Consider the following 11,619-nt stretch of genomic DNA (forward strand, 5'->3'; position numbering starts at 1 on the left):
CCGCACTAGGCCCCAACAGTCCAGACCTAAGCATGGGGTCACTGAGGCAGGCTGCCATGGCATCACACTGAGACTCAGAGGAAACAGGGAAAAGCCCTCCACGGATGAACTTTTTCACAAACAGGAGATTCCCAGACATGCATCAGAAAGGCACAGGCTGAGGAAGGCACGGCTGCCCTCCCCCTCCCTCACAAGGAAAGGAACAGAAACAACCTTGCTGTCAACCAGTCCAACCAGTTCATCCCAAGTACCCAGGCATGCTGTTTTTAGTTTGGATGGGATGTTGCCTAATGCTTGCATCAGTAATAGAAGATAGCCTGGGTTGTAAAATGTGTTGAAAGTTTGTCGTTTCGTTGTTTTAGATTTATTTACTCAAAAGACAGAGCTGTAGAGAAAGAGGGAGAGACACAGAGGTCTCCCCAGATGGTCACAACAGCCAGAGTTGGGCCAATCTGAAGTTTCTTCCATGTCTCCCGTGTGAGTACAGGGACCAAGGCCTTGGCCATCCTCTGCTGCTTTCCCAGGCTGAGAGGTGGAACAGCTGGGATTCAAACCGGCACCCACAGGAGATTCTGGCACCACAGAGTTTAGCCTGTTAGGCCACAGTGGGCAGCGCCTTCATTTTAAGGCTCTGTATTACTGAATGAGGTGGTACACACCACTGAGTGAGTGGAAATAGAATCAAAGTGTTCATGCAACTAACCTTCACTAGTTAATCATCTCAATAACCCTATGGGAAAATGCTGTTACTTCCAGCGTGAAGCTGTGTGAGCAGCAAGATACTGCTAACTTTCCCAACATTAGGGAAGGCAATGCTGGTGGATTTGACCCCAGAAGAACCTTGCCCTGCTTCCAGAACTCTTATTGCTCCTCTTTGCACCTTGTGATGTCCTGGGATACGTGTATGTGTTCACAAGCAGCTGTTTTTCTAGGAATGGATGGTGTCATCTCTCTATCTCCCTCTTTCTTAATCTGAGCATCCCTCACTGAGGCCATGTAAATATCCTACTGGGTCAAGGGCAGGATAGAATTGTTGTCACAGGTGTGCATTCTTCTGTCCTTGACTAACAACTTGTATCCAACCTGCAGGCTTAAGGCAGGTTTCCTGAAAACAGGTGCCAGGCTTCATCCAGCACCTTGTATATGGGGCTGAGCGATTTTTTATTAGAGAAAAATGGGGCTTACGGTTGAGGGTCCCCTGTGGCTGGGGGAAGTAGAGCTGCATTTGCTGAAGATTGTAGATTCCATCCTTCCAGATTCTTCACAGCACCCATTGCAGGGACGGGGCCACGCCTTGTCTCCCCGTTCTGGCTCTGCTCCAGAGCCTCATCCGCCGCCAGAGGGCGCGCGGGTGTCATCCCGAGTTGAGAAGAGGTGGCCAAGGCCAAGGTCGCAGGATCCTATCTCAGGCTTTCTGTGGGCCTTCAAGCTGGCCCGCAGCCAAATGTCAGGAGCTCGGCAGTCCCTGGCCAGGCCTTATTTCCAGCCTTGGCCTTCTTTCTAATTTCAAACGGTAGCCAACACTCCTGCTGCTCAGTTCACTTGCTCAGTTCACAGCTACTGAACTGAGCTTTGTACAAAAGATGGGCAGGGAGGATGCCCACCTAGGAGGCCTGAAGCCAGTCCACTCCTCTGCCCCATGCACCTGCAGCAGGCACCTGTCGTCTGTCTGTCCTCTATCGCCTCACACTTGTTATTGTTACCAAAAGCACCTTCTCTCTCCCTGACATCAGTCCTAATACCTAGGGCAGGGTTTGGGATGCAAGAGAGAAACTTTTGATTTGTTGGCAGATGAGAGCAAAGCAGACTTCCAGATCTCAAAGACTGCTGTTCTGCTGGGGGGAGGATGTCCCGGGGCTTACAACAGGTTGATAAGCAATGCAGTGCCCGCTTGGAGAAATCACATGTAAGAGCTGTGGGTCCCGGATGTGGGACGTCGGGTGCCAGATTCCCCGTGCTGTAGTGAAGAAGTTGAGATACGGGACAAGGCAGTTTGTATCTTAGGAGGAGGATAAGCAGGAAGCCAGCATCCAGCCCTGAAGGGTGAGCTTCCAGCCTTTACATTCAAGTAAAAAATGTCTCCTGGGTACTTTCTACCTGATTATAGAACCGCTTTGCCCATAAGAGGGTGTTTGGTCTGGTTTTGGTTCATGCTCATTCGGGCCATTTTGAAGTGTACAGTTGGGAGGCATTTGGCACACTCACACTTTTGGGCAACCATCCCTGCCTGCACACTGGCTCCGGGGCCCTTACTGGCTCTGCAGCCTGTAGGCAGTGGTTCCCAGTTCTCGCTCCCCTCCTCCCAGCGCTGGAGAACCTCTGCCCTACTTTGTGAATTTGCCTATTCTTAGTACTCATGAGAGGGGAACCCCACCACACCTACTTTGTGATTTTGCCCGTTCTAGGTATCTTGTGAGAGGGGCACCTCACCACAGGCTGCGTGCTTTTGTGACTCAGCGCACAGCCTCAGCATTCAACATTGTGTCAACATTGCACTGCTTTTTCAGACTGCAGTGTGTGAACAGACCACGTTTGGTTTATTGTTCTTGTGTTGAAGGGCATTTGGGCTCTGTTCCCCTTGTGGGTATTATGAGTAATGCTGTCCATAGTAATGAATGTGCAAATATCTGCTTTTTAATCCTTTTAAAAAAAGATTTTTAATGAAAAGGCAGATTTACAGAGAGAAAGAAAGACAAAGAGGAAGATCTTTAATCCATTGGTTCACTCCCCAGATGGCTACAAAGGTCAGAATTGAGCCAACCTAAAGCCCAAAGCCAAGAGATTTTTCTGGGTCTCCCATGCAAGTGCAGGGGCCCAGGGCTTAGGGCCATTTTCTGCTGTTTTTCCAGGCCATAGGCAGGTAGCTGGATGGAAAGAGAAGCAGCTGGGACGTGAACTGGTCACCTTATAGTATACCGGAGCTGGCACATGGAGGATTAGCTAGTTGAGCCACTGTGCCAGGCACTCTGCTTTTAATTCTTTTGAGTATATGTCTAGGAGCAGAATTGCTAGATCCAGTGATAATTCTGTGTCTTATTTTTGAAGAACCCCTACAGAAGCTGCACCGGTTTTAAAGATATTTTTAAAAAGTTCTTTGAGAGGCAGAGTTATGGAAGGAGAAGGAGAAACAAAGAACCTCCTATCTTCCATTTGCTGGATCACATCTCAAGTGGCCACAATGGCCAGAGCTGGGGCCATTAAGACCTCTAAGCGAGGTCTTAAGCTAGGTGTAGGGGCCCAAGCATTTGAACCATCCTCCATTTATTTCCCAGGCCACCAGTGGGGAATTGGGTCAGAAGTGGAGTAGCTGGGACTCGAAGCGAACCATAACCCATATGAGATGTTGAAAGTGCAGGCGGAGGCTTGACTTGCACTGTTCTTTTTAATAGTAAAGTAGATGTTACTCCTTAGTTGTTTTTTTTCCCCCTGCAGGTCTTCCACTTTGAAGCTAGATGACAACTCCATTCTATCTCCTGCTTGTGTCTCCCCAAGACAAAAGAGGACTTCTTTGAGATCATGCCTAGTTAATGATAAAGTAAGTCCTGGAAGCCAAGTCTCTTGTCTCTAAAACCTAGGAAATGTCCAGCACCTGCCTCACCTGAGGGATATTAACTCAATGGGTGATTACCTGTGCATCTGCTCCACTGAAGTACTTACCGATGCATCACTGGGGAAGGGCGAGGTCTGCATTCACTGGCTCTGGTTGTTTAATGATGGCCCATCTCTGTCCTAAAGGTGACTCCTGGGGAGGTCCATTGGCTTGTTTAGTCTTGATTACAAAGTGGCAAATGCCTCAGCACTTTGTTAAAGTATCCAGAATTCATGCAAGCATCAAAAACATGTGTTAGCAAGGGGATCCTGTTTATTCCATGGGACTGAAGGCTGATGTGTTTGCAGAATTGCTGTTTTACCTCTAACTTCGTGTTTCCTCACATCTTCTTGCCTTTCAAAAGTTCTGTCTTCTCTCTAAGAATAAGATAGTTATGTGCTTAAAGTCTCAGAGCTCTAGAGTCAGATTGGAGCTGTTGCTCAATTTTATGAAAATGAAACAGAGAAGAGAGTGCTAAAAATGATACTGTACATCTTCATTCAAATACAAAGAGTGGTAACAGGAGGCCAGAACCCACGGTATGCTTCTCTTTCCCAGTGACAGCCTCTGAGACAATCTCCGGATGTTGGAGTGTAACTAGGCTTTTGTACCTCTCAGCAATGTGGACCTGCAAGTTTTGGCTTGAGTAGAAGCCAGGGAAAAAGGTCACACTCAAAGGCTGCTGCTGCGGTTTGAATTATATGTTTGATTGCCACCCAAACTCAAGGTGAAGCTTCATTCCACAATGTAGCAATTTTGGGGCAGTGTTGACTCATGCAGGTTCTTGGATCATGATGGTGGGGGACCCTTCTTCATGGATGGATTAATGCCATCAAGAGGGACTGGATTGTTATTGCCTGAGTGGGCTCCCATGAAGTGTTCAGTTTCCTGGGCCCTGTCCTTCACTGGATCTCTTTGTGCCCACCTATTTGCCTCCCACTTTTCTGCTGAACTCTGGGCAGGCACAGGAGACCCTCAGCAGTAGCTGATATGATCTTAAACTTCCAGCCTTTGGGAATGGAAACTAAATATCCCCCTTTTCCTTTATAAATATTCAGTCTCAGAGATCCTGGCAGGTAAAAAAAAAAATTAACTAATAGCCCTTAATAAACACCTGCCTCCCTGGAATTTCCCCCTTTGCTTCCAAGTCCTCACACCTGCCCTGATCTGTGCTCCCTGCTGTGTCTGAGCAGGGTTGGAGAGCGGGGAGGAAGGAATACTGGCACCAGGTCTTTCTGAGTGTGGGCTGGGGGGATTCATCCAGAGCTTGGTGGGGTTGTCTGCTTGTCATATATCAGCAAGAGCTGCAAACTGTTCTGCTTCAGGATCTTTGCGTTACAGTTTCTAAGATTTTAACTCAAAACCATAAATTCCATTTCTCATTTGCCTTTGATCAGTGATTGTCAACCCCGTGGGAGATTTTAAGTCACAGGAAGGCACAAGCTGGCTTTCACCTCCAGAGAGTCCACTGAATCGGTCTGCTTGGTCACCAGGATCCCCAGAGAGCCCAGGCTGCTTATTACTGCTTTCAAAGCGTGGAATGGTGTATCGACTCTCTTGTGTTAGTGAACCATAAAAGTTCTTTTCAAATACATTCAATGGACACATAATAATTACACACACTTATGGAGTTGACTGTGGTATTTAAGTACATGTTCAGTGTATGTAATGGTTGGCTTAGCATACTAGACATATCCACCACTCAGTAAGGTTTTCAAGTCAGTAAGCATTAATTAAAATGAACAGCTGGCCTCACAGCGTTTGGCTAACTCACCAGGTATAATAATAGCATCCAGCTCATGGCAGTTCAGGTGTGCCAAGTCTTGCACGTCCCCACGGGCTCTCCTGGCACTTTCCTCCAGCATATTTCCCTTTTCTTCTCTGGGCTCCTTTTCAAGTGATTAACGCTGTGCATCTGTTCAGCATTAGCAGTAAATACCTTCACCTTCAAAGACAGAAATAAAAACCAAATGATGCCTTTGCCCCGATGAAAGCAAATGGGCACATCAATCTCAGCTGAAGCAGAAAACAAGAAAGCCCCTGAGTGATTCTGTGAGCTTATGGGGCCATCAGCAGCTTCAGATACCACAGCTCAGCTGCAAGGAAGAAAGGGCAGGGCCTTGGCAAAGAGGCAGAGGAACAGGGCCAAAAATGAGCTTCCAGATAACAAAGCAGTTGGCTTTAAATACATATACATTCACACATGGAAGTATGTGTGTGTGTGTGTGTATATATTTAAGTGAGAATGGAGGGACTGATGTAGCCAGTGGAACCTCCGCCTGGCACAGCATCCCGTTTGAGTGTCAGTTCGAGCCCCAGCTGCTGCACCACACAAATGATGAATGGTCAAGGTGGTGGATATATCAAAGTGTTTTTGTTTTTTTTTTTTTTTACCTGTAAAGTCCACTAGCTGTAAAGGCTGCAAAGCCCTGACTTTAGGCTTGTGCTGTAGCATTTGTCACCAGTATGCTTTTTTTTTTTTTTTAAACAAAGGAGCAACTTCAACAATTACAGATTACCATATTGACTTTAAAAAATAAAATTAATATATTTAAATTTGTTATAAATGCTAGAAAATCTTTTAAAAAAATATTTATTTATTTTTTATTGGAAAGGCAGATTTATAAAGATAAAAGACAGAAAAGATCTTCCATGTGCTGCTTCGCTCCCCAAGTGGCCACAATGGCTAGAGATGAGCCCATCCAAAGCCAGGAGCTTACCCCTGGTCTCCCACACAGGTGCAGGGTCCCAAGGTTGGGCCATTCTCTACTGATTTCTCAGGCCACAGGCAGGGAGTTGGATGGGAAGTGGAACAGCTAGGACATGAACTGGTACCATATGGGATCCTGGTACTTGCAGGTGAGGATTTAGCCACTGGGCTGTTGTGCCAGGTCCAACTTAAGAAGATCTTCAAGAAAAGTTGTTTTCATGCTGTGACCACATGTTTATGGTCTTAAACATGCATATTATAGCGCTCAGCGGCGTGGCCTAATGGCTAAAGTCCTCGCCTTGAATGCACCAGGATCCCATATGGGCACCAGTTCTAATCCCCGCAGCTCCACTTCCCATTCAGGTCCCTGCTTGTGGCCTGGGAAAGCAGTCGCGGACGGCCCAAAGCCTTGGGACCCAGCACAGCGTTGGAGAACCGGATGAAGCTTCAAACTCCTGGTTTCAGTGAAGCAGCACATGGAAGTGCTCAGGCTCCTTGACTTGCAGGTGAGTCCCTTCACCTGTGTGCCTCATAGGAGAATGGCAGGAGCAACGCTGTCATGGCATGCAGCGGATGGGCACGAGGCTGGCCAGAGCTTTCCTGATATTCCTGGACGTTTCCTTCAGAGGCACCAACTGTAACCGGGGTGGGCTGGCTCATTTCTAATAATAATGACAAAAACCATAAGGAGAATAGTATAAGTGATATGCAGATATCTGAATACAAGTTTTTGCACCTAACAACAGAACTAGAATACAAAATTAATTGTAGCAACTCCTCTGAAAGCACTGTGGGTTTTCAGCACTGAGATAAAGCTATGGTAGTTTTTACAAATTACCAGGTGCAGTGATTTTAGTTTTTGTTGTGCTCCGTGGTCAGCTGTTGGGTACCCACTGCTTAGCCGGAACCAGCATAGCAGCCCATAAGATGTTCTGCAAGACTTTTGATGACTACTTCTGGTGCACTGTTCTTGTATTATTTTCTTTTTTTAATGCAGGATTGAGAGAGAGGGGCTAAGTGAAGCACTTTTAGTAGTGAGTGATAAAAAACCTTAGCATTGCAGGTAGGTTTCATGTTGAGCAGAAGGGGCTTGCACACACATATGCTTGCACATACCTGCGCACACATGCCACACACATGCACAGCTCTGCTGCCTGGAGGGAAAAGCATCTCTGACATGGTTGGACCTAGGCAGGGAACCAGCTAGAATTGACAAGGAAGCTGCCTTTCTACACTGCTACAAGGATTTTGTAGTCATAAGTTATGTCGCAGGCCAGGAAGAACCAGAAGCTATTAATTTCATTAAAGGAAATTACATGGTATAATTAGGCATTTAGTTAAAGTTCAGACAAGCTGGAGTCTTACAAATCTGTCATGTCACCTTGTCTCTTTAACTGTTGGTTTGATACTTCCACCTTCTCAACTGTCTTATTCATGACCAGGGCACATGGTAATATCCCACCTCATCTGTATGATTACAGTACTACCACTAAACTTATAAGAGGCCAAGGATGGGGGAGAATTCGGTTGCATCATGGACCAAGCTTGCAAGTGCTGCTCTTTTTCTCTTTTATGAGAAATGCTCTGGGCCACTCATGACTGTTTCTCATGTGAGGCAGCTTACACTCATGCATGAATTTATGTTTATTCTATCACTGTTCTCATTTATACTGTGTGTGTGTGCCTCTGTCTCCACTTGTCTATCTATGTTTGTCTTTCTGTCTACCTACCTACCTATTATATGTTTCTGCTTTGAATTCTCCTTGTGGGTCAAGAACCAGGAATAAAAATTAAGATACCCGGGCCCCTAGCAGAAGGACCCCATGCTTTGGACTCTCTTGGTCTCTGGACTCAATTCAGATTTCAGAAACTCACATTCTTACAAGGTGGGGGGAGAGCAAGAAACAGAGTCTGCCATGAGCAGGCACAAAGCACCTTGTTCCTTTTTCCTTTTAATTTTTTGACTTGTCTATTCATTTGGATTGGAACCTCATGAGAATAGGAGTTTTTGTCTGTTTGGTTCATCATCTGTATCCCATGACCCAAGAACACCCCTGGCGTACACTAAGCCCTCCATGAACCTGTTGACTAGGACAAAATCCTCCCAGCATCCCCTCAGAGGGTCCCTTACAGGAACCATCAGAAGCTTTATGGTGGTCCTGTAGAGCACTCATCTGACTTGATGACTTTAAAACAAAGCCTTCCAAGGAAACTTGCTATAAAACATAATTTATAAAAAGCCCTTATAGGAGGGCTCATCACACCGCTCTGCTCTTTTTCAAGGAGAAAGAACCTTCTCAGCCCTGCAGATGGCCTCTGGGCTCCCTCCGCTGCACTGACCCAGGATAGGCATGCTCAGTAGAATCTGGTGCTAGCCTAAGTTGATAGCCTCGCAGAACTCCAGGGGCACACGTGGCTGCTTTGATTACCAACCAGGTATGCTTGTTTACGGCTTCTACTTAACGCTGTGCTCTCCATCAAGATGCCGTCACTCATTCACTGGTTGATCAGGTTACAATTGTGACGGCTCTTTGGTTTGTGAAAACCTTCAGCCTCCTGACGATAGCAGTTTTAGTTACTACTATGACAGAACCACAGCTCACAGGGCTCAAGTGCCACAGAGCAGGGGCAATTGCTGATGTGTGAGTGAGGTCCAATTTTTCTGTCACAGTGTTCTATCCAGAAAAAGCACATGAACAGGAAGGCGAGAGTTTGAGTTGGGAAAGCTGTGCAGAAAACAGATAACATGGTAGGCGTTGGTTATAGCATGAAGAGTGGGTTGAGCAGCATGCTTGGAAGGGAAAAGAGTAATTTAGATAGTGCTGGACTTGAGAGTAGAACTGTGTAACCTCACCCCACCCCTCCATCTTGGGTTATCTGGGACAGGGCAGTTCAAAGCAGGGATTGTTTTCCAGGAATGTGGAAGCAAGAGACAAGTGGGCTCAACTGTGACTGTCTTTTTTTTTTTTAAGATTTATTTATTTATTGGAAAGTCAGATATACAGAGAGGAGGAGAGACAGAGAGGAAGATCTCCCATCCAATGATTCACTCCCCAAGTGAGTGCAACGGCCAGTGCTATGCCGGTCCGAAGACAGGATCCAGGAACTTCTTCCGGGTATCATACACGTGGGTGCAGGGTCCTAAGGCTTTGGGCCGTCCTCGACTGCTCTCCCAGCCACAAGCAGGAAGCTGGATGGAAAGTGGAGCTGACAGGATTAGAACCGGCGCCCATATGGGATCCCAGTGCGTTCAAGGTGGGGGCTTTAGCCCCTAGGCCACACCACCGGGCCCAGCTGTGACTGTCTTAATGAATGATCACATGCCCTAGTTTTTGACCTTGGTGAAAGGGAAAAAAAGTGAGGCGTCTCTCACTTTGTCTTTCCTTAATTTTTGAGAGTGGGAGATGGTGGGAGTGTAGGTGCAAGCCTACTTAAGAGGAACCTAAGCTCTCCTACAGGCCAACATTCCCCCCACATTTTCTCCTGGTTTTAGTTAACTCAGTGAGCTTAAGAATTCATGCCAAGGTTACTCTGAGTGTCCCTGGGACCCTCTGGAGAGATTGGCTTCCTCAGTCCCTGATGCTGGTTTGTGGCTTCCATTGGATTTATCTAAGGATATTATTATCACTGATTCTGAAATGCAGCAAGAAAGGACCATTGTTGAATTGTACTTCGAGACCACCCCTTGACGTGTAGAAATCCTCTTCTACCTCCTCTCTGACCTGCTGTGCTCAAACAGATCAGTGACATTGTGTGTCCCAAGGAACAGCATAATCCAAATATCAGCCAACAACAGAGAATGCCAAAGTATTGCTTCAGCTCTCCTGCAATTTTTGATATGCAACATTTTTGTTATTGATTCAAAGCAGAAATTCCCCTTCTTCTGATCCACTATAAATCCCTCCAAGGTCTGGGGCTGAAGTCAGGTACCTATAACTCCTTCTGGGTTCCTGTGTGGATGACAGGAACTCGAGCGCTTGAGCCACATTCTGCCTGCCGGGGTGTGTATCAGCAGGATGCTAGACCCGCATGGGGAGCAGGAGTCACGGCCAGGAACTCTGGGGAATAATGCGCGTTGCCCACACAGCATATTAGGTGCTGCACCAGACACGTGTCTAGTTCTCTAGACATTTTACAGTTTATACTATCATTCCCTCTGTAATACAAGAGTTACTTAGGAGAACACCTATTTCCAAGCATTCTGGGATTTTCTATTTATTGCTAATATTGAAATCTAACTTGATTGTATTGAGACAAGAAAAAAATATATGATCTAATCTTTTGGGAAGCTGTTGAGATTCACTTTATGGTTCAGAAGATGCTCTTCTTTAATAAGTATTGTATGAGACTTTTAGAAGATTGTGAATTCTCTAGCTTTGACTGTAGAATTCCTATTGTATAAACCTGTTGACTGTTTGAATGTTTATTTATAATTTATTTAAAGTCTCGATTTCTAGTCCACTTAAACATCTCTCAGTATGGTGGTAAATAGATTTGTTTCTCCTTGCAGCTCAATGTGATTTAGGTGCATATAGATTTAAGACTATTTTAGTTATTTAGCAATTTGAGCTTCTTATTTTGTAGTGACCAAATTCATTTCTATAATACATTTGCTTGGTTTTTATTTTGTCTAATATTGATCCCAGGTTTCTTAATATTCTACCCACACTTGCCTCAACTTTGTGCCTTTCTATATTTTTGTGTGTCTTATATAAATTATACTTTATAATACTTATATACCTTATAAATAAATATGCTTTATAAACATAAAGTATATTTTTAAAAGATCTATTTATCTTTATATTAAAGGCAGAATCACAGAGAGAAGGAGAGACAGAGAGGTGTTCCATCTGCCGGTTCATTCCCCAGATGGCCACAATGACTGGAGCTAAGCTGGTCCAAAATCTGGTGCTTGGAGTTTCTCCTAGGGCTTCTAGGTGGGTGCAGTGGCCTGAGAACTTGATCCGTCTTCCACTGCCTTCCCAGGCCACAAGTAGGGAGCTGGATTAAAAGTGTACCGCTCAGATGTGACCAGTATGCAAATGGCATGCCAGTGTTGCAGGCAGAGGATGAATCCACTATGTTATGGTGTTGGCACCAAAGTATATGATTTTTAAAAAAGATTGATTTATTTATTTTTACTGGAAAATCAGATCTACAGAGAAAAGGAGAGACAGAGAGAAAAGTCTTCTGTCTCCTGGGTCACTCCTCAAGTAGCCACAACCACTGGAGCTGGGCTGATCGAAAGCCAGTAGCCAGGAGCTTCTTCCAGGTCTTGCATGTGGGTGTAGGATCCCAGGGCTTTAGGCCGTCCTCTATT

General features: G+C 45.6%; 1 long non-coding RNA gene across 1 annotated transcript in view; it reads left to right on the forward strand.

The window, feature by feature from the left end:
* Positions 1-3,478: 3,478 nt before the first annotated feature.
* LOC121163639 overlaps positions 3,479-11,619 on the forward strand; it is a 144,744-nt gene continuing 136,603 nt past the window's right edge. Inside the window, exon 1 of the long non-coding RNA XR_005884929.1 lies at positions 3,479-3,535. This is a non-coding gene — a long non-coding RNA (uncharacterized LOC121163639). The remainder of the gene's footprint in view (positions 3,536-11,619) is intronic.

The sequence above is a fragment of the Ochotona curzoniae genome, unplaced genomic scaffold (genome assembly GCF_017591425.1).
Source record: "Ochotona curzoniae isolate NIBS_2020 unplaced genomic scaffold, NIBS_Ocur_1.0 contig_64, whole genome shotgun sequence".
Lineage (NCBI taxonomy): Eukaryota > Metazoa > Chordata > Mammalia > Lagomorpha > Ochotonidae > Ochotona > Ochotona curzoniae.